The sequence below is a fragment of the Aquarana catesbeiana genome, linkage group LG05, assembly GCF_042186555.1.
Source record: "Aquarana catesbeiana isolate 2022-GZ linkage group LG05, ASM4218655v1, whole genome shotgun sequence".
In the NCBI taxonomy this organism is placed as follows: Eukaryota; Metazoa; Chordata; class Amphibia; order Anura; family Ranidae; genus Aquarana; species Aquarana catesbeiana.
The window spans coordinates 124,910,589-124,938,300 of NC_133328.1; the positions used below are offsets into that span (position 1 = coordinate 124,910,589).

The 27,712-nt window shown below is 41.6% G+C and overlaps 1 protein-coding gene across 1 annotated transcript in view; it reads right to left on the reverse strand.

Annotated features, from left to right (window-relative positions):
• The window catches only part of JAZF1 (JAZF zinc finger 1), a 382,635-nt gene that overhangs the window by 15,071 nt on the left and 339,852 nt on the right, over positions 1 to 27,712 (reverse strand). The gene's annotated exons all lie outside the window — the stretch shown is intronic.

Here is a 27,712-nt window from a genome sequence, read left to right on the forward strand (position 1 = left end):
CACACAGCAATCAATGAGATGTTGGTTATATATTACAACATACATGAACAAATATCTTACACACGGTCTACTCTCACCATCCCTGTGCTTTATCCTCCCACTTTTATAAAGTCCTTATTTTGAGATTTAGGGTAATAGATATCACTTGGTACAACAGTGAAACATTTGATTAAGCCTAGGTTTACACTGAATGCGGGTTTGAAATTGTGTAAATTCAGCTGAACAAGTTCAGCTAGAGTGCCAAGGTTGCCTTTACCTCCGATCTAATGCCTTTAGCCCACGTCACATGTCAAAGCGGCCCAATGAATGTGGTGAATGTGGGCTAAAGGCATTAGACCGGAGGTAAGGGCAACCTTGGCTCTCCAGCTGTGTTGAAACTACAAGTCCCATGAAACACAGCAAGACTGGCAGCCACAGGCATGAGTTCCAGAGGCAGAGACATGTTGGGATTTGTAGTTACACCAAAACTGAAGTGCCGAGGTTGCCTATTCCTGCATTGGACTGTATTAACACAGAAGTTGATGAACCTTATGCAATTAAGGGAGGATCAGTAACACTTTTATTTTCCATTAATTCAATAAAGTGAATCAGACGGTGAGAAAGGTTTTCTCTTTAGTAGAGGGAAGGGGGGAAGGGGGGGGGGGGGTTCTTTAACTGACTTAAAAAAGGGAAAAGTTTAAGAATAAGAGGGAGAACAGGAAAGGAAAAAACGAGTACAAGGTCGGGTGCAGCAGTCGTGTTGGTAAAAGTAGAGTGTGGCGTCTTTTCTACCCCTCCTTTACCCTCTCCTCCAATCCACCTCACCAGGAGCACCAACTACGTCTCTCACTTGTACACATACTGGGTAAAATGCATGTGAGGTTATTTTAATAAATAAATGATATAAAAAAGCAGTAACATTGTAGTTGTCAGAGACATAATTGAACAAGGTTGTTTGAAGAAAAACCTCAGAATTTTGCTTGGCTTGTTTGCTGAACTGACACACACGGCTCTCACGTCTTAAAACGCAGATAAAGGTGAACCTGTTCTGTTTGGTTTTTATAAGCTATAAAGAGAGCTAACCTTCAGGTAAACATATCTTCAGATATGCTGACGTGTAGGAACTCAATAGTTGTGCTTCATCAAGTTAAGTGTCACGTATAGCCTTGTGTATAATAGTGGAGGCAGGAGAAGTGAATGTGTTGACTCCAACACCCATTATCCAGTAACCAATGACAAGAGCAGAATCTAAAGAATCTTAAGTGTTGTGAAGGGCATAACCTACTATTTCACCTTGTGTTTTATAAACTTTATTCCTGCAAAATACACCCTTCACATTTCTCTGTATTCTCCACTATATACATAGCATACTGGTCACTAGATCATACTCACCAATAATTATTGCAGTCGCTGTGTTAGTAAAGGCCAAGGCGAGTGAGAATAGTAGGGTGGGAGGATAGAAGGTAGGTATTACCTATTATCTCTGTTACCAGATAGATTAAGGCAGAATGGGGCCCTTGGCAAGGTAGCAGCTTTGGCCCGCCATTGCAATAAACATAGAGAAGATGCTATTTACATTGTCGTTACTGGCATGACCAATCTGTTTACAAGTGTATCCCTGTCATACAGTAGCAAGCAGATACACAGCTTTGACCTGTTGCTTTACCCTTCCTGGTTTATGGCAGGAATAAGACGTTTGTAGCTGGTCCCCTGGAAATGAACCAGGCCCTAGGCACCTGCTTGGCTTGGCTTTGGAAGACCCAGCCCTGAACATTACTTGGCCCAAGTGTAACGTTTCTCAATGTGTGCCATGGCACTGTGGGGAGGTGGTTGAGGGATCAAGTCACTCCTGCTGTATGCATTCAGAGTTACTGACTGTCGATATATACGGTGGATTGCAGTGGCAACATCATATATCCAGGATCTCAGCTAATCACTTTTAATTGCTTTATGACTTCTCATTGTAAGGGTCATACCATTCCTGTAAGCCTTTGATTTGGGCACTGCTGTGGGAGCACAGAGTTTTTTTGTTTTTTTACACCATATGAAGATTACTTCATCTTAAATTCACAGTGGACTTTTTTGTTTGCATGGACATTCTGGACTGTTATCAGTTTTGTTTTTGTTTTGTGAGCATTGCACTTCAGTTTGAATTTATTTGATATTACCATTTTGTATCTAATAGTGTGCTAGTTGCTGGTTTAGGGTTTTTACCCTTTTAGCGCAATTTTTTCATTTTAAAGTGATCCAAAAGAAAAAATATATATATTTTTTAAAACAACAAACATGTTATACTTACCTGCTCTGTGCAATGGTTTTGCACAGAGCAGCCTGATCCTCTTCTTTTTCAGTCCTCCGCTGTTGGTCCTGGCCCCTCCCCCTGTCAAGTGCCCCCAATAGCAAGTCTCTTGGTATGAGGGCACTCAAGCAGGCTCTCTCCCAAGCCACACTCTGTGTGTCCATTCACACATAGAGTGTGGCTTGGCCCTGCCCCCCACTATCTCCTTTTTGGCTCACTGCCTGTGATTGACAGCAACAGGAGCCAATGGCTCTCCCTGCTGTGTGAGCCAATGAAGAGAGAGAAACCCGGGAGAAACCCCCTGCTCTTGTGCTGAGATTGAGGCTTGTGTAAGCATAAGGGGGATGCACCCAGAAAGTTTTTTACCAAGGTAAAAACCTTGATCCTTTAGAATCACTTTCGGTGTTATTGGCAAGATTACAGGTAAAACTAAAGGAAACAATGTCTAAAAAAAGAAAACCTTTGCATCCGGCACATCGAAGGACTGGTAAGCTGCAATATATTACTGGTTCACACCAATGCATTTTTTAGTGCATTTTCATTTTTGCAGAAACTACACTACACTACAGTCCATTTAACATTGTTTCCTATGGATGTACAGTCAGGTCCATAAATATTGGGACATCGACACAATTCTTAACTTTTTAACTCTATACACTACCACAATAGATTTGAAATGAAACAAACAAGATGTGCATTAACTGCAGACTTTCAGATTTAATTTGAGGGTATTTACATCCAAATCAGGTGAACGGTGTAGGAATTACAACAGTGTGTATATGTGCCTCCCACTTTTTAAGGGACCAAAAGTAATGGGACAATTGGCTGCTCAGCTGTTCCATGGCCAGGTGTGTGTTATTCCCTCATTATCCCATTTACAAGGAGCAGATAAAAGGTCCAGAGTTCATTTCAAGTGTGCTATTTGCATTTGGAATCTGTTGCTGTCAACTCTCAATATGAGATACAAAGACCTGTCACTATCAGTGAAGCAAGCCATCAGGCTGAAAAAAACAAAACAAACCCATCAGAGAGATAGCAAAAACATTAGGTGTGGCCAAATCAACTGTTTGGAACATCCCTAAAAAGAAAGAACGCACTGGTGAGCTCAGCAACACCAAAAGACCCGGAAGACCACGGAAAACAACTGTGGTGGATGACTGAAGAATTCTTTCCAAGTGAAGAAACCACCCTTCACAACAGTTGGCCAGATCAAGAACACTCTCCAGGAGGTAGGTGTATGTGTCTCAAAGTCAACAATCAAGAGAAGACTTCACCAGAGTGAATACAGAGTGTTCACCACAAGATGTAAACCATTGATGAGCCTCAAAAACAGGAAGGCCAGATTAGAGTTTGCCAAACAACATCTAAAAAAGCCTTCACAGTTCTGGAATAACATCTTATGGACAGATGAGACTAAGATCAACTTGTACCAGAGTGATGGGAAGAGAAGAGTATGGAGAAGGAAAGGAACTGCTCATGATCCAAAGCATACCACGTCATCAGTGAAGCATGGTGGTGGTAGTGTCATGGCGTGGGCATGTATGGCTGCCAATGGAACTGGTTCTCTTATATTTATTGATGATGTGACTGCTGACAAAAGCAGCAGGATGAATTCTGAAGTGTTTCGGGCAATATTATCTGCTCATATTCAGCAAAATGCTTCAGAACTCATTGGACGGAGCTTCACAGTGCAGATGGACAATGACCCGAAGCATACTGCGAAAGCAACCAAAGACTTTTTTAAGGGAAAGAAGTGGAATGTTATGCAATGGCCAAGTCAATCACCTGACCTGAATCCGATTGAGCATGCATTTCACTTTCTGAAGACAAAACTGAAGGGGAAATGCCCCAAGAACAAGCAGGAACTGAAGACAGTTGCAGGAAAAGGCCTGGCAGAGCATCACCAGGGATGAAACCCAGCGTCTGGTGATGTCTATGTGTTCCAGACTTCAGGCTGTAATTGACTGCAAATGATTTGCAACCAAGTATTAAAAAGTGAAAGTTTGATGGATGATTGTTAATCTGTCCCATTACATATACAAACTGTTGTAATTCCTACACCGTTCACCTGATTTGGATGTAAATACCCTCAAATTAAAGCTGAAAGTCTGCAGTTAAAGCACATCTTGTTCGTTTCATTTCAAATCCTTTGTGTTGTTGTATAGAGCCAAAAAGATTAGAATTGTGTCAATGTCCCAATATTTATGGACCTGACTATAGTTCACATCTTTGCATTTAATGGAAAGGGCTAGGGACTTTTTTCTGTTTTTTTGGTTCCATAGACTTCAGTGGATGAAAAGCGTGTACTGAAAAATGCGAAATGCACCTGCAATATGCAAACTGCAAAAGTGTGACTCAGGCTTAAGTGCATTTTGCATCCAAGATACCAAACTGTTACTTTGGGAACTCTGCCCCATTGTAGTTAAAAACTGGGTTGACCAGCTAAATATTACTCAAGAAAGTGTATAGAAATCCATTTTTTCCTTTGTAGAGGGGGTAAACAGTAATTAGAACAGTGGGTTAAAAAATAAAAAATGACAGGGGATTTAACCCCTCTCTAAAAAAAAAAAAAACAAAAAAAAAAACAGCATAATATATTTTATTTATTGCCTTGAGACTGATTTTAACCTAGTTGCCATCTTTTTTGATGGACTCCAACCAGCAGCAACCACAACACCAATTAATGCTATTTGCTTACGTGTTGGTATGCTTTTAGTACAGAATTACACAGAAAAAGTTATATTTGTAAACTGTAAAAACCTTTCTTTGAAATTCTTTGAAACATTAGACACTGACAATCATTAACATGTTTCCCCAACCGTTAATCAGATGCTTATTTTTTATTACACCCACTAAATACAATTTTGCTTCCCTCTGACACATCCTGTGACTCTAATCTTCTAGACCGCGCATTGAGGAAACGCTTTTATGAATTCTCTGCATAACACATGATGTGTGGACAAGAGAGTTTTTACAACATGAAACAAACAAATAAAAATCATCTTCCACTTATATAAAAAGAACAAAATGTTCTGTTAATGTGACATGATGAGTAGTAAACTCTACAGATCATAAATACCACCCGCTTGTTAAAGTCCATGCAGCTGCACTGATCATTGAAGACAAATCTATTGCTGTTCTTATCGCTGGTGGCTTCTGCGCCGAAGACTGTTATTCAGCAGAAAGATGATGAGTTTGTAAAGGCAGCTTTCTGCCCACGTAAATGAGACCATTAGGATCTCACACCTGAGATCCTAAGATGAGATGAGAATCATCTAGTTGCTGCCGGTGCGAAAAAGAACCTATCACAAGTCTAATGCAGCTGCTGTTACCATCCCAAGAAAACAGAACTTAATGCACTAAAAAAGAACATATTTGTTGTCTTGTTTCGATTTTCATCCGCAGCATGTAAAATAGCTTGGAAATTGAACCTGTCAAAGATTTTTGTCCATACAGTCCTAAGATTTACGCAGCCTTGCCAGAGAACACAGCCAGGTTGCTGACCTAACTTTTCTTGACTGCAGTTAAGAAATAGAGCTTGGTCAACCCCCGTCCCCAGCCTGTGATAGGACAGTGAAGAAACAACAGCAGACTGAAGATGTCATCTCTCTTCTCTTCTGTCAGCATGTTCCTTGTCAGCACATGTGCATACAGCACACCTGGTTCCTAACTGCATTTAAAAACAGCTGCTGAAATAACAAGTACTGGGCGGGGTTGTTGTCTTTTTCTAGCAGCTGTGGGTAAGCAAAGGAGGTTTTTTTCCAGCGCTCGGACTATTAATTCTGTATATGCATTTAAACATAAAATGTAATGATTTTTCAGAGAATACTTAAAGTGGAACATCAATCTCTTAATCAACCTTGACTAGTTTTAACCACTTGACGACCAGCAACTTACCATTATGTCACTTGACTTCAAGTGGTTACACCAGGATGATGCCTGCAGATGCAAGCATCATCCTGGTATTGTTTTTTTTAGAGCCGATGGTCGGCTCTCTTATAATAGAAATTCTAGCGGCTAACTAGCCACTGGATTGCTTTAACAAGCAGCGGGAGGGGACGTTCCCCGCCACCTTCCGTGGCTTTCTCTGGCTCTCCCATCCCACTGAAGGCCCGATTAATCAGCTTCCACTGGCTATAAAAAAAGGGAAAACTGCGTTATAAGTTCCAATGATCCTAAAAAGCAGCAACTCTGCTGTAAGATATATACAGTCTCAAATAAACAGTTGTAAATAGAGTTGCGCTAAACCACAAACATAAATTGTGAATAACTATAAAATAATAAAGAGAGATGAACCAATTAGAGAAAATAAATGTTCCAATATGGAATGACAATCTTTATTACAGAATCAAAATGTGATGTTACACCGATCGTGCAAACCGTGAGAAAGTCTTAATTGGATAAACATGTCCTTCCAGTAATAGTAACACCATCCAACACTGCAAGTGACATGAAACTTTCACCATAAGAAATGCAGGCTTACCAGCTTGCATGGACCTCCTATCACTGGAGGTCTATTGCGCTTGTGGCTAATACTCAGCCAGAGCCTTTATTCTTGCAAAGAGTTATGTATATGGTGATTCCCACTGTATATGAACTTCCCACAACAGAGTTTCAGTGACAATCACAGCTCAATCTCAGCAGGAAATCTCCACAGAGTCCATATGGTATGAAATCCCCCTTCGAATAGTCATGCTCATGGAATTTCCCCAAAAAGAAAAAGGCTCTCCATAGTGTAAAACCATACAGTGGGGACGGTAAGTATTCAGACCCCCTTAAATTTTTCACTCTTTGTTATATTGCAGCCATTTGCTAAAATCATTTAAGTTCATTTTTTTTTTCATTAATGTACAGACAGCACCCCATATTGACAGAAAAGCACAGAATTGTTGACATTTTTGCAGATTTATTAAAAAAGAAAAACTGAAATATCACATGGTCCTAAGTATTCAGACCCTTTGCTCAGCATTTAGTAGAAGCACCCTTTTGATCTAATACAGCCATGAGTCTTTTTAGGAAAGATGCAACAAGTTTTTCACACCTGGATTTGGGGATCCTCTGCCATTCCTCCTTGCAGATCCTCTCCAGTTCTGTCAGGTTGGATGGTAAACATTGGTGGACAGCCATTTTTAGGTCTCTCCAGAGATGCTCAATTGGGTTTAAGTCAGGGCTCTGGCTGGGCCGTTCAAGAACAGTCACAGAGTTGTTGTGAAGCCACTCCTTCGTTATTTTAGCTCTGTGCTTAGGGTCATTGTCTTGTTGGAAGGTAAACCTTCGGCCCAGTCTGAGGTCCTGAGCACTCTGGAGAAGGTTTTCGTCCAGGATATCCCTGTACTTGGCCGCATTCATCTTTTCCTTAATTGCAACCAGTCGTCCTGTCCCTGCAGCTGAAAAACAGCCCCACAGCATGATGCTGCCGCCACCATGCTTCACTGTTGGGACTGTATTGGACAGGTGAAGAGCAGTGCCTGGTTTTCTCCACACATACTGCTTAGAATTAAGGCCAAAAAGTTCTATCTTGGTCTCATCAGACCAGAGAATCTAATTTTTCACCATCTTGGAGTCCTTCAGGTGTTTTTTTAGCAAAGTCCATGCGGGCTTTCATGTGTCTTGCACTGAGGAGAGGTTTCCGTCGGGCCACTCTGCCATAAAGCCCCGACTGGTTGAGGGCTGCAATGATGGTTGACGCTCTACAACTTTCTCCCATCTCCCGACTGCATCTCTGGAGCTCAGCCACAGTGATCTTTGGGTTCTTCTTTACCTCTCTCACCAAGGCTCTTCTCCCACGATAGCTCAGTTTGGCCGGATGGCCAGCTCTAGGAAGGGTTCTGGTCGTCCCAAACGTCTTCCATTTAAGGATTATGGAGGCCACTGTGCTCTTAGGAATTTTAAGTGCAGCAGAAATTTTTTTGTAACCTTGGCCAGATCTGTGCCTTTCCACAATTCTGTCTCTAAGCTCTTGAGGCAGTTCCTTTGACCTCATGATTCTCATTTGCTCTGACATGCACTGTGAGCTGTAAGGTCTTATATAGACAGGTGTGTGGCTTTCCTAATCAAGTCCAATCAGTATAATCAAACACAGCTGGACTCAAATGAAGGTGTAGAACCATCTCAAGGATGATCAGAAGAAATGGACAGCACCTGAGCTAAATATAAGAGTGTCACAGCAAAGGGTCTAAATACTTAGGACCATGTGATATTTCAGTTTTTCTTTTTTAATAAATCTGCAAAAATGTCAACAATTCTGTGTTTTTCCGTCAATATGGGGTGCTGTGTGTACATTAATCTACTCTATGGCCTTGGAGGACTGGAGTGACGTCATAACGTCACTTCCAGTCTAGGCTGAAAGTAAATAATTTTTTTTTTTTTTAAAGCAAAAGATAACATTTTTTATTTTTTTTATTTTATCTTTTTCTTTTAAAGTGGTTGTAAACCCTTACAAACCACTTTTTACTACAGGTAAGCCTATTATAAGGCTCACCTGTAGCTACCGTGGATATCTCCTAAACTTGCACGGTTTAGGAGATATGCCCTGTATCAGCATGTGCCAACGGCATTGGCACATGCGCACTGAAGCAACGGCACCGGCGGCTCCCGCGCGCATGCCAATCACAGCGCCGGAGCCCGCGATACCCGGAAATAATTCTGGGAGACATGTCGCCGGGAAGAGCAGTGTGCCGGGACCGATGCGGGGGCTTTGATCTAAGGTCAGTATTTCATAATGAGCTAGTATGCTATGCATTGATACTAGCTTCTTATATCTTTGTCTTGCAGGGTTTTTTTTGTTGTTGTGGGTTTACAAACACTTTAAAGGTAAGGACCTGTCATCTTTATTTCTATTACAAGGGATATTTATATTTTTAGTAAAAGGAATAAAAGGTGATCAAAAAAATTAAAGGGAGCTTAGAAATAAAAAATAAAATAAATAAGAAAAAATTTAAAGCGCCCCCATCCCTCCCCATACGTAAGTCACGCATGCATATGTAAACGGTGTTCGCACCACACATGTGAGGTATCACCATGAATGTTAGAGCGAGAGCAAAAATTCTAGCGTATCTCTGAACAGGTAACCTGTAAAGGCCTATAAAAGATTTTTAAGTACCGTAGTGTGTCACCATTCCATGAGCGTGCACAATTTTAAAGCGTGACATTTTAGTTATCTTTTTATCATCATCTGTCACATTTTACAAAAAAAATTGGAGTAAATATTGTGTTTTTTTTCTTTTTTTAATTCATTAAGAAAAAATATTCCCAAAAATTGCATTTGCAAAATCGCTGCGAAAATACCATGCGACATAAAAAATTCCTAGGGTTTCTGCTAAAAAAAATTAATTAATTTATAATATTTGGGGGTTATAAGTAATTTTTGAGCAAAAATACTGATTTAAATTCATAAACAAAAGGTGCCAGAAAAAGCCTTGTAAGTGGTTAAGTTGGCTAAATATGAGTAGTTTTATTTTCCTTAAGCCAGCAGGCTGAATTAAAAAAAAAATAATATAATGAATAGAATAAACAAGATAACAACAGCTTTCAAATTGATAAGTAAATAGTTTTTTGTGAAGTAAGAGTAATTCCTTCTGCAGGAGAGGGGAGAACATGAATTATGACGGAGGACAAGACTTCGTTCAGCCCTCATAAAACCTGTACAGCACACAAGCAACAGGCAGGGGGTAAGCAAAGTAAAGCTGGAGCCGGATCCGAGTGAGTAAGAGAAATAAATTCTGTTGCTATAATTAATGGGGACTTGCTACTTCTTTTTCCACTCTGCTAATGTCAACATTTTGTTGTGTGTCTTGGTGGAGCTTGCCAAGGTATGGAGGTATGAGGCGAAGAACACTGCCAATCTTGTAAAGGGGTTTTTACTGCCTGGCTAAACTGCACTGAGGATGACAAATGATGAATTCAGGCAACAATCATAAAAGATAAAAACACGGCTGACGGTGGACTGTGGCGCAGAAAATATCTCACGACTACATCATCTTTTCAAAACACTTAGCCTTAATCTAACCCTGAAACTTATCCCTTAGACCCCATTCACACCCAATGTTTTGCAAAGTGTTTTTTTGTTTTTTCCGCATTTACGTGCAACTCGCATAGGGCAGCCTGCTTATTTCAATGGGCTGCCCTACGTGGGACAAATGTGGCAAATTATCTGATGTAGCTTTTTGCCGTCTTCTTTATTGCCCGTTTTTCTCCATTTGTTGTGGCAAAACCTTTATCGGCTTGCTGCATTTGGGGTAACATTAACAATGCATGCCTATACAAAAGCGGCACGTATTTCTAACGCGTTTTGTAAATGTGTGCATTTATCAAATGCTCAGGTTAGAATGGAGCCATAGGGCGTTTTGTACACACGTAAATGCAGCACTATAGGAATCAATGGGGCCACACACACAGCTTTTACAAACAAAAATGTGTGCCGAGTTTAGTGGTGTACAAAAAAGAATAGGACACAGCTATATCTGGGGCCTTACATATCTGTAGATTGTGCACATGTATGTGTCTAAACGCATGTAAACACATATATGCATACATGTGTAAAGTCAACAGAAGAATTGTATGTACTGTATATTTGTAATTGTATATATTGTAAGATTTAAGGCTACATTCACACTTGTGATTAGGGCCGGTGCAAATAGTAGCAGCAGGAAACAGAGATTCACATTCTCAGCAGCTAGGCACTACTGTTCACTATAATGACAGGTTGCCAGTGGCCACAGCTATTCGCGGTTCTTTGCACAGTCAGCAATTGATTACTGTACTTGCATTGATCACTGCTGGCCACTGAGAGCAGAATCATGGACTGCCGCTACAGTTGCACCGGCCTTAATCGCAAGTGTGAATGAAAAGGATGCATATGTGCAAAAATCTAAAAAGGTGTATTCAGCACAGCTCCCCAATACATGCACATTTCCTCTCTTCTAAATACACTGCAAGCCCAGAAAAATTTCCAGTGATGTACTAGAAGTCCAATAAGCTTCTAACTTCCTGCCTGCCTGCCTCTGCTGCACTCAAATCCCAAGCAGTGTTGTCAGCCCTGCCTTAGTTCTCCTATGTTGGTGAACACCACCCCTTTTCTTCAAAGCTCCTTCTTGTATACCAGCTGCCTGGTATTTTCCACTTTCTCCTAATATTTCAGTGCAGCAGAAACAGCAATGTCAGTACACAACAGGAAGTTAAACGTTTACTGGATTTCGCTCAAGATCAACAATTTCTCTGTACTAGCAACATTTCACAGGGAAATGTGCATGTATTGCAGAGAGGTTTTAAAAAAAAATGTTCTTTGTTTAGATTTTGCCCTGACATACACTTTAAGTTACGGTTTGTCTAACATAATTCTTCACAAAAATGTTATACTGTATATTAAAGCTTACCAACTTTAGATATGGTGGACGGCTGCATTTTGAAAATTTTTTTCAGGCTAAGAACATTTTTAGTATAGAATATACCTGTCAGTCTTGCTAAAAATGCAACATCCTTTCAATTACTTGTGAGATGAGCTGGAAGTAAAAAAAAGTTATTATTCTTTGTGTAAACTACTATTCCCATCATCCCCCATGTAATAGAGGATGACATGTTTAAAAGAGATGTATGGGATTTTCTCTTCAAAATCATACCAATCATACTGATGCTGCATCTGTCCCCGCCGGCTCTAACACTGAGAACCGAGCAATCAAACACCACCAATCGCTCGGTTCTCAGGGCTCCGTGAGCAGAAAGCTAGTGACTGTCAGTCATCGCTCTCTGCTCCCCCCCCCCCCCCCGAGCTCACTAGAGCTCTGGTCTGTGGAGGGGGCGGGATTGACCGGCACAGGCTCTCAGTGGCTCGCAAGTGGGCGGATCCCGACTTCATTGTCCCGATCCTGGACCGGATCTGTGACATCAGCAGAAAGCGGCCCTCCGCCCGCTGTCTGCTGAAAACGGGTCATAGGAGTGCAAAGCGAACTGCACTCCTGTGATCCATAGGAGGAGTACAGCCAAACAAGCTTTGGCTGTACTTCTCCTTTAATGCTCAGCCAGGGTGACAATCTTGGCTCCTTCGCTAGATACAATGGAGGAATGAGAATAGCCACCCAGAGACTGGAAATGGGCAGGATCATTAGGTGAAAATAAAAAAAGTCTGAAAAAAGGGAACTCAGGGCCAGTTCACACCAGAACACGTTTGTGTTCCCTGCAGCTTTCCCATGCCACATTCAAAATGCACTGCAGTTGCGACCTGCAGTGGAAGTCAGTGTTAACTTAATGACACCCCAAATACAGTGCGTTTGCCTGCAGCGGATTACTGTACCATGTGATCCAGTTCCTGTGCATTTTATAAAGTAGTGCATGGCCTACTTTTGGTGTGGCCCAGCATGATTTCAGCCTATTCAAGCGAATGGTCTAAAATCGCACTGCACCCGAATCACATGTTAATCGGCAGTTAAAGTGTAACTAAAGGCAAATCTTTTTTTATTTTTTTTTTTATTTTTAGTTTTGGTTAACGTGGAGAGTGATTAGAACACTTGTCAGTTTTTAGTGCTGTCTTTGTCCCCCGCCCCGTTAAAGAAGATTCACCCTCTTTATTTCTCCTGTTTATCATTTTTATCGAAAGTGAAAAAAAATCTAAATTTTGGGTTGACATTAGAACATTAAAAGTTGCTTTAACCTTAATGAATGTAAAAAAAGTAATATAGAAGTCTTGGGATCTATTTATAAAAAAACAGCTTTGTGAATGTTCCATCATTTGCCCAAACATAATAGATAATACTATATGTATGTCATTTTTTTGTTGCCTTTTGCCGGGCAAATGTAACATTCTCTAACATTTGTCCATGAGAGTTAATATTCATCAGAAGGGAAAATAGTCTAACACTATAGGCTAAGAACATTCAACCTGCAGGGGAAATATTATGAGGGAGACCTCAACACTGTGTACATCTATGGAGATTCCTATGTGAATGGCTGAAATAATGGGAGTTTGGCTAAGCGAACCTCTAGCTGCATTCACAATGTGAAGTGAAACATTTAGCAATGGTATTATTACCACTGCTAAATGTGACCGCTTCCTCCTGGTTGTTAGGCAGATGGCACCTGCCAGTGTCCTAACAACCAGTGACCCATCCCAGCCCAGCACATTCTGCTGTAAGATACTTGACTGATAGGTGAATGTAAGCATACAGCAGGGATAGTGTAAAAAAACAAAACAAAAAAACAACTGTGGGGTCTCCACCAAAATTTACAGCAGCTCTTTAGGTCTAGTGTAACTTAGTCAGTGTACCCCCCCAGACAGCGTCAGTTAGTGTCAGAATTCAAGCCACACTATCACAATCCCACTATAAGTTGCTGATCACCACCATTACTAGTATAAAAATAAATAAATACAAAAACTTACAGTATATATACCATAGTTTGTAGACGTTATAACTTTCACACAAAACAAATAATATACACTTATTTTTTACCAAAGACATGTAGCAGAATAGATTGGAAGGTAAGATGGTGAACCGATATTGGCAAAAATTGAGAGCTTGTACTGTTTTTTATCCTGTAAGTGTTTTAATCTTTGGGGGAGTGATAATAAACAAAAATATAGAGCTCTATGGTTCTGCTTTCTTGTTTTATATGATCTATACTTAGGGATATCTGTGCAATATGGAGGAGAAAGGAGTAATGTGAAGCTGAAGCAAGTGATGAAGTAGAAACTGAACTATCTTCCAATCTGTGGAGAGAGTATCACAAGCAATTTATGACCCATATGTATGGCCTTAGGAGGGGGTATGCAGATTGCGTGACCACTGGGTGGAGGCACATTTGACACATAAGGTAGAGTTAAGATTGTACATCACTAGGGATGGGCGAACGGTTCGGCCCAAGCATAAGTTCGGGCCGAACTTTGGTTGTTCGGATGTTCTGCGAACACAGAACAATATGCGGCGTTCGGGGCAAATTCGAAAGCCACCGGAACACCGTTAAAATCTATGGGACATTAACATGAAAAATCAAATGTGTTCATTTTAAAGGCCTATATGCAAGTTATTGTCATAAAAAGTGTTTGGGGACCCGAGTCCTGCCCCAGGGGACATGTATCAATGAAAAAACATTTTTTTAAAAACGTCCATTTTTCGGGAGCAGTGATTTTTTTTAATGCTTAAAATGAAACAATAAAAATGAAATATTCCTTTAAATATTGTGCCTGGGGGGTGTCTATACTATGCCTGTAAAGGGGCGCATTTTTCCCGTGTTTAGAACAGTACCACAGCAAAATTACATTTCTAAAGGAAAAATTGTCATTTAAAACTGATTGCGAAAACTGACTGATTGTCATTGAAAAAAAGAGCATGGGGTCCCCCCCAGTCCATTACCAGGCCCTTTGGGTCTGGTATGAGTATTAAGGGGAACCCCGAACCAAAATTTAAAAAAAAATTGCATGGGGGTCCCCCTAAAATCCATACCAGGCCCTTCGGGTCTGATATGGAAATTAAGGGGAACTCTGCGCCAAATTTTAAAAAAATGGCGTAGGGGTCCCCCCAAAATCCATACCAGACCCTTCAGGTCTGGTATGGATTTCAAGGGGATCCCTGCACCAAAATTTTAAAAATCATGGCGTAGGGGTCCATACCAGTCCCTTATCCGAGCACGCAACCTGGCAGGCCACAGGAAAAGAGGGGGGGACGAGAGAGCGCCCCCCCCTCCTGAACTGTACCAGGCCACATGCCCTTAACATGGGGAGGGTGCTTTGGGGTAGCCCCCCAAAGTACCTTTTCCCCATGTTGATGGGGACAAGGGCCTCATCCCCACAACCCTTGCCCAGTGGGAGGCTCCCACCGTCTGACGCTACTTTGCTGATGACAGTTCTTATATAACTGAGGGTGGGGCCACCTGGGTGACCCTGCCCCCTCTGACGCCACAGGGACTTCCCTATGGCTTCCCCGTGGTGTCAGAGGGGGCGGGGCCACCCAGTTACATAAACAGGTGACCCCCACCCCCCTCTGACGCCACGGGGAAGTCCCCAAGGCGTCAGAGCGGGCGGGGTCATCCAGGTACATCACCGTGTGGCCCCCCCCTCAGTTATATTAGAACCCATTGAGGCGGATCAGTCTCGGCTTTTTTTTTCTTTTTCGGTCCATCGCAGGGAGAAGAAGATGAATTGACATCGTGGGACATTTTTTTTTAATAAAGGACTTGTGCCCAAGCTGTGTCTTGTGGTTTTTAACATTTTGACACTTTTTTGTGAAATGATAGGGGCACATTTGTACCCCATTACCATTTCACACAGGGGGGGAGGCTGGGATCTGGGGGTCCCCTTGTTAAAGGGGGCTTCCAGATTCCGATAAGCCCCCCACCCGCATACCCCCACAACCACGAGCAAGGGTTGTGTGGATGAGGCCCTTGTCTCCATCAACATGGGGACAAGGTGCTTTGGGGGGCTACCCCAAAGCACCCTCCCCATGTTGAGGGCATGTGGCCTGGTACGGTTCAGGAGGGGGGGTGCTCTCTCGCCCCCCCCTCTTTTCCTGCGGCCTGCCAGGTTGCGTGCTCGGATAAGGGTCTGGTATGGATTTTGAGGGGGAGCTCTACTCCATTTTTTTTTACATTTTGGTGCAGGGTCCCCTTAAAATTCATACCAGACCTGAAGGGTCTGGTATGGATTTTGGGAAGGACCCCTACACCATTTTTTTTTTTTTTTTTTTAATTTGGCGCAGGGTTCCCCTTAATTTCCATATCAGACCCAAAGGGCCTGGTATGGATTTTAGGGGGACCCCCACGCAATTTTTTTTTTTTTAGATTTAGATCGTGGTTCCCCTTTATATTCATACATGACCCAAAGGGCCTGGTATTGGACAGGGGGGGGGAATCCCATGCTCTTTTTTTCAATGAGTTTTATCTATATTGCCGAGACCCGACAATTAATTACAGCTGCGAGCAGTTTTAAATGACAATTTTTCCTTTAGACACGAGAAAAATGTGCCACTTTACAGGCATACTATAGACACCCCTCAGGCACAATATTTAAAGGAATATTTCATTTTTATTGTTTGACTTTAAGCATTAAAAAAATCACTGCTCCCGAAAAAAACGCCCGTTTTTTAAAAAAATGTTTGCATTCATACATGTCCCCTGGGGCAGGACCCAGGTCCCCAAACACTTTTTATGACAATAACTTGCACATAAGCCTTTAAAATGAGCACTTTTGATTATTCTTGTTCGTATCCCACAGACTTTAACGGTGTTCGTGTGTTCTTGCTGAATTTGATGCCTGTTCGCATGTTCTGCTGCAAACCAAACAGGAGGGTGTTCGGCTCATCCCTATACATCACGTTTTCACAGCGGTATTGGTTGTCACTGCAGTTATTAAAGATTGAATATACAAGTTGCTGGCACTGATTTTGTTTTGTTTGATATATATAGTTGCATTACACAACTTTTTCAAGTGTATTTATATGATGGAGGTGTTGTGGAATCACGTGTAAGTGTTTGAGCGGCAAATAAAAGTATTAATTGAGCATAGTTATATACATATCACATATAGGAATTATTTATGTTATTTCAAAGTGGTTGCGCAGATTGCACTTTAGCTTTGGTATACCACCAAAAGAAAGCTCTATTTGGGTAAAAAAAAAATTTACTTTGCGTACAGTGTAGCATGACTGTACAATTGTCAGTTAAACTAGCGCAGTGCCAATGTCCCAACAGTGATCCCCTTAAAAATGTTTTGTATCATCAACTTGATATTTAGGACTTTTATATGGTTAAAAAGGCCTCCAAGGATTAAATTGGAACAACCTCAGAGACCTAAAGATGCGTGGGGGATTGGCACTGCCCAACCCATGGCTTTATTACCTTGCAGCCCAGTTGCAACATATTGCTCGAGCCATGCCCACAGACCCAATTGCAGTGGGCGGGGGTGTGAATTCCACCACTGCCTTGATGTGTCATGTAACTGGAGTTAGTGATATGGCTATGGGCCTGGAGGCATTGGCATACGCCAATTCTAACAAGCGCTTCCCCACGTATGTCCTCATGCAAAAGGAATGGAATAAGACCAGACAATTACTTCTGCAAAGCGTGACTAGATGGAAAAAAATATGGGGTTACCTGTCTGAAGCATATATTCCTTAATGGTAAATTATGTCCTTTTTCTGACCTGCAAGGTAAATTCCATCTACCGCAATCAATGAGCTTTTACTATTTCCAGTTACGGCATGCTTTTAACGCACAATCGGGTGGGGAACTGTGGATACAATTCTCAACTCCTATTTTCAATTATATGGCTGAGATCCCTCATCTTAAAGAATTTATATCAAACTGCTATTCTATGTTATCTTCCATATTCTTAAGAAGCTTTCTTGTTGGAGTCATGAGCAGATGGGTGAGGGATGTGGGCACATTTGAGGATGAACAGTGGGAGGAAGCTCTGCAGGCTGTGTAGTCCTCAAAATGTCCTCAATGTCACACAACGCTTGTCAAGCTTTATATTGTCCTCCAGGTGCATCTCACTCCCACTAGACAGTGTAAAATGAGAGTGACAGACAACCCAATGTGCACTAGATGCTCTAGGGGCCATGGAGACTTGATTCACATTTTATGGAGATGCCCAAAATTACATCTGTATTGGAGTGGGGTAATTAATACCCTTTAATAAGGTATTTCAGGTCAATAATCCTACTGATCCCAAGCCTTGTCTATCAGGTATCCTGGATGAGCTTTCAATTGAGAAAAATTCTAAACAGGCCATTGCCAGAGCTTTTATTTTCTGCTCACTCAAAAAAATTGCAGCATAATGCAGCGCAACAGTGTGAAACCAGCCTAAAACTTAACAACTCTTAACCCCATTAAACCCAAATCTAACCTTACATGTGTTATTATTTACTGATATGAAAATTTGGATTTTATTGTGATCACAAGCCATGTTGTTTCAGTTACACTTGCTTGCTATGTGTTTATATTAATATTAGCACTGATTACGTTTCTGACATCCTGCAAGTGCTTATCCAAACTGTTCACAACTAATCAAACCTTTCAAGAACTTGGTAGTTGGCTGGGGGAGTGTTATACTGAGGAAGGGACAGTCCTATAATATACAATATGATGCCAAAAGTATTGGGAGACCTGCCTTTACACGCACATGAACTTTAATGGCATCCCAGTCTTATGCCCCGTACACACGGTCGGACATTGATCGGACATTCCGACAACAAAATCCTAGGATTCTTTCCGACGGATGTTGGCTCAAACTTGTCTTGCATACACACGGTCCCACAAAGTTGTCGGAAAATACGAATATTCTGAACGCGGTGACGTAAAACACGTACGTCGGGACTATAAACGGGGCAGTAGCCAATAGCTTTCATCTCTTTATTTATTCTGAGCATGCGACACACTTTGTGCGTCGGATTTGTGTACACATGAACGGAAATTCCGACAACGGATTTTGTTGTCGGAAAATTTTATAGCCTGCTCTCAAACTTTGTGTGTCGGAAAATCCGATGGAAAATGTGTGATGGAGCCCACACACGGTCGGAATTTCCAACAACAAGGTCCTATCACACATTTTCCGTCGGAAAATCCGACCGTGTGTACAGGGCATTAGTCCGTAGGGTTCAATACTGAGTTGGCCCACCTTTTGCAGCTATAACAACTTTAACTCTTCTGGGAAGGCTGTCCACAAGGTTTAGGAGTGTGTCTATGGGAAAATTTGACCATTCTTGCAGAAGCGCATTTGTGAGGTCAGGCACTTGTGTTCAACGAGAAGGTCTGCCTTGCAGTCTCCGCTCTAATTTATCCCAAAGGTGTTCTATTAAGTTGAGGTCAGGACTCTGTGCAGGCCAGTCAAGTTCCTCCACCTCAAACTCACTTATCCATGTCTTTATGGGTCTTGCTTTGTGTACTGGTCCAAATCATGTGGTAGAGGGGGGGATTATGGTGTGGGGTTGTATTTCAGGGGGTGGGCTTGGCCCCTTAGTTCCAGCGAAAAGAACTCTTAAAGTGGTTGTAAAGCCTAAATATTTTTACCTTAATGCATTACTTGCATTAAAAAAAAAAATGTTTAGGTGTCAGCATCCCTCCTCACCCCCCACCTTTTACTTATCTGAGCCCTCATTTGATCCAGCGCCATGCACGTCTGCAGCTCTTATATCCCCTCACTTCCGGGTCTTGCTGGCTTTGCTGGGGCACTGGGAGCCATTGGCTCCCAGTGCTGTCAATCAAAGCCAGTGATGAGGGCCGAGTCTCGCTGTCTGTGTCAATGGACGCAGAAGTGAGGCTCAGGTGTGAAGCAGCTTCTCATGAGGGTACGGGACAGAGTGGAGGGGCCAAAAGCAACGGCAGAGGACCCAAAAAGAAGAGGTTCGTGGCAGCAGGTAAGTAAATATGTTTGTTTTGTTTTTTTAAAACATTTACCTTTACAAGCATTTAAGGCGTCAGCATTCCAAGACATTTTGGACAATTTCATGCTCCCAACTTTGTGAGAACAGTTTGGGGATGGCCCCTTGCTGTTCCAACGTGACTGCGCACCAGTGCACAATGCAAGGTCCATAAAGACATGGATGAGCAAGTTTAGGGTGGAGGAACTTGACTGGCCTCCACAGAGTCCTGACCTCAACCCGATAGAACACCTTTGGGATGAATTAGAGCGGAGACTGCGAGCCAGGCCTTCTTGTCCAACATCAGTGCCTGACCTCACAAATGCTCTTCTGGAAGAATGGTCAAACATTCCCATAGACACACTCCTAAACCTTGTGGACAGTCTTCCCAGAGGAGTTGAAGCTGTTATAGCTGCAAAGGATGGGCCAACTCAATATTGAACCCTATGGACTAGGACTGGGATGCCATTAAAGACTGTGTGCGTGTAAAGGCAGGCATCCCAATACTTTTGGCAATATAGTGTATGTTGAGCTCTATAATAAAATTGAATATTTTATCTTATGTTTGACAAGATAACTGACCCAAAAGCCTTGGAGAGAAAGAAAAAAAAAGCACACCTTATATTTATTCGAATCCCTGTATCATTACATTTTATTTCCTGCCCTCTCAATGTTTGTCATCTTTCCCCTGCCTCATTAATTCCATTCCCTTGTGACTTAATGGTGTGCAAGATATTTTTGAGACAGTCCTTGTGCACTGGAGATGAAGGTGATGTGATAGGAAAAGCAGGCAGGAACAGTTTGCTTATTTGGGCAATAAAAAGAGGGCTGGCAGTCAAACAGAGAACAGACAGGATGTAGCAAATTACAGGCCTCTACCTCCAGCTTTTCTCTTCTGAAAAAACACTTGCTGCAGTAGAGATACCCCCTGGGAAAATGCACCCTTCTAAGGTCACAATGGCTTGTTTGCTTCCTGGCTGAAGACATTGTCTGGTTTACAATACATCCTCCCACTACCAGCACTTTCCTCATAAACAAACTGTATTCTTGAAAAGCAAAAGGATGCGCCTGTCTAATGGCCATCAGTGGCATTCTGAAGGTCTGAAAGAGCTGACCACCAATCCCAGACAAAGCGGGGGGGGGGGGGAACAAAAAACATCTTGACAGCTGCCATCAGCCAGAAGCTCTGGGTGCACTAATGGTGCCATAATTAAAAACAAGAGCTGCATACAGTAGAGTAGCTGGGTGTGCCACAGAATACCAGGCTAACACTAATTTATTGTATCTGGCTGCGCCATAAATATGTTCACACTATTAGAGGTTTAAACGGACAGGAATAAACATCATGCGAGACACAAGTGTTACTGAGAGAGTCAAGAGGCTACAGAAGAAAGAGGCCCAGTCAAAGCAGCGACAGCCCCAGGCACCCCCTCTGCATGCGCAGCGACAGAGACACCACATTTAATTGCTGCTTTAATACGCTTTTATTTACAGTCTCTCCCTTTCAATACACAATATTATATGTGCACGTACCTCTAGGCATAAACAGGGGACAAAGGCAATTAGGAAAGCAGCTGAAAACGCCACCAATTATATTGTCAAGTAAAAGATTAAGGTGTGCATGGAAGGGAGCAGAACAGAATTTCAACAAGCCTCAAGCAAGACTGTAACATGTATCGTGTGGGAGATCCTAAACGATGCAATAAAATGAATAGAGAAGGTACTAGGTTTGTAAAGTAAGCTGGAACGATCTGTTCACAATAATTGAATTTCTAACAAAAGAGAAGGTTCCAATACTCTACTGTGACCCGCTGTTAAGTGGAGTCTTAAAGCTCGGCTAAATTAATAAAAGTGATTAGCAGTGTGACCAGAAGTGAGGTCATCGCAGTCCAGAATTGGGATTTGATGAAGATATTGGCACCTGGCCAGAGGGTTTGTGCTTCAAGGTCCTTGAGGTGGGGTTGGTATTAAAGAAGAGACCCTCTGTAGGCTGAATTTACAATATTAACGTTTTACTAAACCCAGGACCCTGCATTCACTATATCTGGTCTCCCACAGTACACAGAACATGAAAATGCTATTATTTTAGTAAATATAAACTGCTAAATACTTTTTCTCATCAGCAGTATATAGCAGTCTTATGACTTCTTTGAGTGTTTAGCTAAAGCTTGTAGGAGGAGTTTTCATTCTCCTTTGACTGTCCTATGAGGCTGAATGACCCCTGGCTTTCTGTCTGGACAGTGCTGATTGACCCTGTGCTGATCACATGCACCCTCCCAAAAAATAGCAATACACACCAAACTGAGCATGTGCAGAGGCCCCAAGGCTTTGTTCTATCAGGAGATAGATTGGGGACCGAGGAAGGAGGGGAGGATCAGAGAAGACATGATCAAACAGCCTTTTTACACAATACGGAGGACTAACCCCTTAAGTACCACAGTGAGTATAACAAGCATGCTTTACTGCATATAGCCCCTTCTAGATTGTAAGCTCTAACGAGCAGGGCCCTCTAAACCCTCCTGTATTGATTTGTATTGTAAGTGTACTGTCTGCCCTCATGTTGTAAAGCACTGCGCAAACTGTTGGCGCTATATAAATCCTGTATAATAATAATAATAATAATAATAATAACAACAATATACATTTAGTAACACTTTAAATGTAGTGTCCCTTTAAAGCAACCCTTTATGAGATGAGCCACAGCTAGCCACCTAAAGTGATAATGAACCCTTATTATTATGGGGTTTTTTTTAAGTTAAGGTCCACACTTTCATTAGACGATGATTGTTTTTAAAATTACAGTCAGTCCTTAAACCACTGCCACCCACTTGTTAAGGAGACACCCATGCGTGCATGTTACTGGCCCATGCTGTGTGCGTCTACAGATAAACGCACTCCCCAGCAAGCCACACCTCCGCTCCCTTCTCCTAGCATTTTGACTGATAGCAGCAGAAGCATATTGCTCCCTAAAGGAGGTAGATCTAGGAGGCAGTGCAGATTGCGGAGGACCCAAGTGCAGTGATAAGGGATCACAGGTAGTTGTTTGGGGACAGGGGGACATAGAAAGGTACCTTAAAGATGAATTCCAGGCATGGTATATTTTCACATAACTGCATTGGGTAAAGTGGTTGTTAAGCCACTTCTATAAAATGCTCCTATCCCCTGTGTAATATTACAATAAGCTCCCCTGTGTCTGTGTTATATAATAAATATACTTATCTGTACTGATAACACATCGGCTCCTGGCGCTCAGGTGCCTCCTCCGTACAGCTGACAGTTCCAGCAGGTGGGGCCGAGCACTGCCGCCAACCTCAGTCGGGGAGGAGAGGAGAGAACCGAGGAGTCACATGATTACAGGGAGTCGCTGAGTTATCAGTACAGATAAGCATATTTATTATATAACACAAGACACAGGGGAACTTATTGTTATAATACAGAGGGGATAGGAGCATTTTACATTTAATATGAAAGCAGCAGGAGTTGCGAGGGTGGGCGCTGACACCAGCAGACAGACAGGCAGGGAGGGAGGGGGGAGAGAGCACAGAGGAGACAGACAGCAGGGCTGCAGATGACGGAGGCACGTAAACTGAACACGGTGTCAGTGCTCAGCAGCCATGATACACTGTGGTCAGTTTACAAAGGGGAGGGTATAGCCAGGCAAGATCAGACAGGTATTTTTAGGTGTTACAGGGGTCCAAATGACACAGCACAAGCACTGTGCTGTATAACATGCTTTAAAGGAACAGGATCTTTTTTTTTTTTTTTTTGGGTTAACAAACGCTTTAATCTCGGACAAAGTTCAAATTTAATTTTATACATACCTGGAATCTGGAAATCACTGAAGTAGACACCACTATCAACACCTAATTTCTGCGTTTGTGTATATAGCATTCCAGAATGCCAGTGTGTATGGTGTACATTTCTGGATCTCGTAAAAATAGGTCTACATGATGTAACTATTCATGGAAATACAGGCAGTTACATGTTTGTATGTGGATGTTGGATGGTGGGGTTTGTTGAGGGTATGGTGTATATGTGGTGTTTCTATGCATGTGCGTTGATTGTTGAGTTTCTACTGTTCTATTGGTGCATGTCTGAGTGAATGTGTTGGGTGAATGTCTTGTGTTTGTAATTTGGTCTTGTGCGGATGTGGTGGTGTGTGTTGTGTGTATGCATGCCTTGGGGCCCATTTAGTCTTGGCGTAGGTGCATCCAAGGGGGGTAAGGGACTGTTTTGATTGGTCCATCCTCATTCCCCCTATAAATCTAATTTGTATTTAGATCTTATGTATGACACCCTTTCAAAAGGCAGCAGTTGTTAAACTTTTGTTTGACATTGTAGTAAGCCCCAAGCAGTTATATTATGATGTATCTTGTCAAAAAATGTTAATTCGTAATGATATATGTACTGTTAAAATTTCCTTCAACCTTTCAGACAATCCCACGGGGACCCTGATGAAGCAGCTGTGAACTGCGAAACGCATGGCTAACCAGCGGGATACAACATTTTTCCATGTATTTGTATTGTTTTTAATATTTGGTGTATAATTACATTTGTAACCTTTATATGGATTATGAACTACCCCACATTTTTTTACGGGATTAATTAAATATATTGTGCTATCTATTTGTGTTGTCATTTTAGTATGGTGCCTTAAAAGTCCCTTAATCTTTATTGGTGACCCTTCTTCTGTTGTTTCTGATGTAACTATGTAAGAAAATACTATAACTGGAATTTATCTTTATTGCAGAGAATGCAATAAAGAAGGTAAAAAAAACGCCTAGCATTTAGTACAACTTTACAATACTAAATATGCTTAAACTTTAAGATTCTATTTATGTACAGTGCCTTAAAAAGTATCCATACCCCTTGAAATTGTCCACATTTTGCCATGTTACAACCAAAAACTACAACCAAAAATGTATTTTAATGGGATATTATGTGATAGACCAAAACAAAGTGGTACATAATTGTGAAGTGGAAGGAAAATGGTAAATGGTTTTCATTGGTTCATAAATATAAGTGTGGCGTGAATTTGCATTCAGCCCCCTTTACTCTGATAATAACTAAAATCTAGTGGACCCAATCGCCTTCAGAAGTCACCTAATTAGTAAATAGAGTCCACCTGTGTGTAATTTAATCCCAATATAAATACAGCTGTTCTGTGAACCCTTAGAGGTTTGTTAGAGAACCTTACTGAACAAACGGCATCATGAAGGCCAAGGAACATACCAGGCAGACCAGGTATAAAGTTGTGGAGAAGTTTAAAGCAGGGTTAGGTTATAAAAAAATATCCCAAGCTTTTAACATCTCACAGAGCACTGTTCAATCCATCATCTGAAAATGGAGAGAATATGGCACAACTGAAAACCTACGAAGACATGGCCATCAACCTAAATGGACAGGCCGGGCAAGGAGAGCATTAATCAGAGAAGCAATCAAGAGGCCCATTGTAACTTTGGAGGAGCTGCATTAATCCACAGCTCAGGTGGGAGAATCTGTCCACAGGACAACTATTAAGCCCCATACACACTATTAGATTTTCTGCAGATTTTTGTCTTCAGATTTACCAAAACCATGTAGTGCAAGGGCCTGCCTGATTGCGTATAAATTTAAACTCTTAAGACTTAATCTCATATTATATGGTTTTGATAAATTTCTGATGACAAAAATCTGCAGAAAATCAAATAGTGTGTATGGGCCTTTAGTCGTGCACTCCACAAGTCTGGCCTTTATGGAAGAGCAGCAAGAAGAAAGCCATTGTTGTTGAAAGAAAGCCAGAAGAGGTCTCATTTGCAGTTTGCGAGAAGCCATGTGGGGGACGCAGGAAACATGTGGAAGAAGGTGCTCTGGTCAGATGAGACCAAAATTGAACTTTTTGGCCTAAAAGCAAAACACTATGTGTGATGGAAACCATCATTGCACATCACCCTGAACACACCATCCCCACTGTGAAACATGTTGGTGGCAGCATCATGTTGTGGGGATGCTTTTCTTCAGCAGGGACAGGGAAGCTGGTCAGAGTTGATGGATAGAGATGGATGCCAAATGGAGCCAAATACAGGACAATCTTAGAAGGAAACCTGTTAGAGTCTGCAAAAGACTTGAGACTGGGGCGGAGGATCACCTTCCAGCAGGATAACAACCCTAAACATACAGCCAGAGCTACAATGGAATGGTTTAGGTCAAAGTCCAGACCTAAATCCAATTGAGAATCTGTGGCAAGACTTAAAAAATTGCTGTTCACAGAGGCTCTCCATCCAATCTGACAGAGCTTGAGCTATTTTGTAAAGAAGAATGGGCAAAAATGTCTCTCTCTAGATGTACAAAGCTGGTAGAGACATCCCCAAAAAGACTTGCAGCTGTAATTGCAGTGAAAGGTGGTTCTACAAAGTATTGAGTTGGCTCTTCCACAACAAAGGTGTGCAGTAACTACGACAGTGATGTCACTCATTTCTGGTTAGCTGATTTTGGCTGATACAGCCAATAACATATATGCCTCCATTTTTGCCTGGAAAGTGGATTTAAAAGGACACATTTTTAACTACAGTACATATATGAAAACTAAAAGTGGTTGTAAACCCTCACATATACCCAGTGAAGTGAGTGGCCTCAGGTGATACACAGAGATTAAACAAATCCTCTTACATAAGTTGTACCTGTTTATTTGCAAACATTTGTCCTAAACATCCTCAGAGATGAAAAAGATCTTCATGAAAAGGGTTTTTCACACTCACAAAGCAAGTCTGAGTCTGTCAATCACAGATTGATCCCTCCCCTGTCACCTTTTTAGCTTTTGGTGTCAGGAAAATTTGTCAGAAGTGACTCATGCTGATAACAGAGGAACTAGACCACAGAGAGAAATGACACTTAGTGCTTTGGAGAGAGGCAAGTAAACACTATAGAAATATGTGATTTGTTCAGATTTCATGTTGGTGGTTTACAACCACTTTAAGTATATCTAAAGCCAAAGTCTAAAGCAGTATTAAACTCAAAAACAAAAATGTGTTATATTGCCGCTTACCAATGTGGCGGCTTCTTTAGTATTCTTTTATTACAATGGATGTTTTTCTTTTGTTTTCATCTAGTGATCCAGCCTGCAAGTCTATTATTTTACAACTTCCTTTAACAGACCAAGCTGTTCATCAAACGTGGCAGCTAGAGGGTTGAAACAAACCATTCGGTACTGACAGGTACCTACAATAGTCCGATTTTATTTATTTTTATAAAACCTTTATCTCAAATAAGAAAGTGCTTGGAAAGTGTTAGCTGGAGATCAAGTTTAATTTGTTAGGTCCAACTTATTTTTCTAGTGGATCTAACACTACTCTCTCCACAAGCTGATGTCTAAAGTGGTTTAGGTTGCTCCTCCATCCAGAGCAGAGACACCCTAAAACATGAAATGTGTTATTGGCAGGATCACTAGCTAAAAAAAAAAAAAAAAAGGAAAAATGCCTAAAAAAAAAACTACAGCAACGACCTCATCTAAGAATTGGTAAGCTGCGATATATTAGGCTCCATGCACACCTGGGTGTTTTGGGATCACAGCAGTATTGCTGCTATTCTGCCCATGAACTCAAAACGCTCTACAATCGCAAAACGCCGGTTCAGGTGCCGTTATTGTCAATGGCACCTAAAACGCAATGCGGTTTTGCCTCAATTTATCATGTGGCAAATTGTATCCCGTGAAGCTTGTTGCCCGAAAAGGAGCAGGAGCAAGAGAGCAAGAGAAAATTACACCAAAATAAAAGAACAATTATCACTGGAACAAGTGTCCAAGCTGAAAGATTTCCCTACAATTCCTGTTTGGCAACAACTCAACATTTTAGATTTTCTCCCACTTTCAGTCCTGTGACAATGGTCACTATTGGGGACAAAGACACCAAATAAAAACCTAATAGAGTTCTATCCAAAAAAAATAAATACATTTTATTTTAGCTGCACTTTAATTGATAAAATAATCGAATGCGCTCATACATAGACTGATCATGTATGTATCTGACGTATATAATAAAACTAGAATGGAAGATACGGTCATCTGTCCATGCTTGCAGTTCCTGTACAAGTTTTCTATTGCTCCCTGCACCACATT